The sequence below is a fragment of the Chanos chanos genome, chromosome 9 (genome assembly GCF_902362185.1).
Source record: "Chanos chanos chromosome 9, fChaCha1.1, whole genome shotgun sequence".
NCBI classification, from domain to species: domain Eukaryota; kingdom Metazoa; phylum Chordata; class Actinopteri; order Gonorynchiformes; family Chanidae; genus Chanos; species Chanos chanos.
The window spans coordinates 2,221,208-2,223,707 of NC_044503.1; positions in this window are offsets into that span (position 1 = coordinate 2,221,208).

A 2,500-nucleotide genomic window follows, 5' to 3' on the forward strand; every position below is an offset into this window, starting at 1 on the left:
CAATTCATTTTCCATGCCAATTCATTTTCACTGTCAATGCATTTTCAATGCCAATTCACTTTCACTGCCAAGTCATTTTCACTGTCAATTCACTTTCACTGCCAATTCACTTTCACTGCCAATTCATTTTCACTGTCAATTCATTTTCACTGTCAATTCACATTTGAGTCTGTCCTCTCTGCATAACATATATGTGGTCTTCTCTCACTGTAGATGGAGAGCAAAAGCATTCTGTGAATACCAGTCCTGTTCCCCCACCCCCGCCCCCACCCGCCCACCTAGACTCTCGTCCAATAAACTGTCAGAGAGAAGTTTACGGGCCCTGTTTCTAAAACCCACCTTCCAGTTCATTTGGCATTGATCTCATTACCAGACCGACTGAACTGCGAGAGGAAAGTGCGACCTCATTCTTCAGACATGTGAGATGTCGAATAAATCACTGTTTCAGTTTGAAATGTAGGGTTTGTATTCGTATTTGTGCCAGCTATTTACCACCATGAAGGGGATTTAAAAAAAAAAACCCCACAAACTGAACATGTCACTTATCATTCCTGAGACATTTATTTTGCTGGAACATCCTTGGCGCATTCTCAAAATACAAGTTATTCACCAATAATCCTTCATATTCAGTCACTGCTGATTTAACAGACTAAACCCAAAGAGGGAACAGAAGCATTTCAAACACAAAACCAAAAAAAATGCTCTCTACATCTTCACAGAAAATAAAACTTGAAACTTGAAACTTGAAACTTGAAAATATCAAATGGTGGTATGGTCGTCTGATTGGCCAGCCCGTGAGAGGTTTGAAAAGAAACTGATTTTACACATGCATGTTCACATTATGAAACTGAAGTGAAGGCGGTTTAAGCTGGGAACATTTCCCGCTCATGTCTGCGTAACTGATATGAAACAGAGGCATCACCTGTGTAGAATTTACAGAGAAAAAGTGTAAGATGTTCAACAACAAGTTAAACCATGGCCTACAGAGTTGAACTGAGCAATGCAAAGTTGAACTGAACTCAGACGAAGGCGCACTGGAGTTACTGGAACGTGGGCAGGTTTCCTGTGATTCTGCCAGCGAGACCCAATCAAAAACAGATCCAAAGCAGAGGCACACAGAGCTAACACAACAGAAATCAACTGGGCCGACAGAATCCTTCTCCACATGTAGAAAATACTAGAAAAGAAAAGGAGATGTAGGCCAAATACCATCTCTCCCCAAAACAAACGATAGTTTTCATTTTTCACTCCTACAGTCTTCCATGGTTTCTCACTGATTTATCATCTTAAAAAAATCACGATATTAAATTAAACCACTGTTCTAAAACTACCAATGTGATACACAAAAAATTTACAACAATCTCTGTAAAGCCCTGTGCTTTTAGAATACCTAATAACGAAAAACTGACAAAAACATCATCTATAACATAATATTAATAAAGAGAAAGTATATAATACATTGGGAATCTTTAACAGTCGATCAATAACATGCCAACAACTTCAAATAAAATCAAAACATTTATACTTTGGGCTTGGCTGAGCACTGTTCCCTGCCAAGGAAAAAAAACCTTTATTAGAAAAGAATTCTCCTTTGTCATTATAACACCATAGCATCAAATAAACATCAAAACGACAACACAAGCTGCTCAGTATAACCAGAGGCAATATCTAAGATATCAATTTAAAGAATCCACGTTTTATTTGCACTTGTAACTGGGGCGACAGGGAAATGTATCACAACTTATGTGACATAATACTTGATACACTTTGTAACACTGTGATGTTACTGTTATAGTACTGTAACATTATTGTTACATCACTGTGAGGCCCTTATGTTACTGTAAAACATCTGTAACACTGTAATGTTACTGTTATAGTACTGTAACATTATTGTTACATCACTGTGAGGCCCTTATGTTACTGTAAAACATCTGTAACACTGTAATGTTACTGTTATAGTACTGTAACATTATTGTTACATCACTGTGAGGCCCTTGTGCTACTGTAAAACATCTGTGACACTGTAATGTTATTTAATATTGTAAAGTGACAGCAATGTTTTGTTACTGTAACACTGTAACATTATTGTAAACTTGTGACATCACTGTAACTTTAACGTCAGTGTTATTTTATGTCACTGTAAAACGATGACATCAAGGCAACTTCATAACATACGTGTTACTTTGTTATGTTACTGTAACACTGTGACATCAGTGTAACATTGTGGTGTTACTTTGTACATCAATTTTTGACATTTTTTGGCAAATTTGTGAACAACCTCTGAAACGGTTCATAATGAAACTGAGGTCTTGCTACTGAGTCACACTGCAACACAAATCTGCTAGAGAATATGTTTTTCAAAAACTGAGATCAACTTCTGAATAAGGATCTTCATCATGCCTGATTCAATGAGGTATACTTATCAAAATCAGAGTTCAATTTTCTTTAATTCTTTGATGATATTCTAACTCAAAATACCTAAACCACCAACACAATGTCT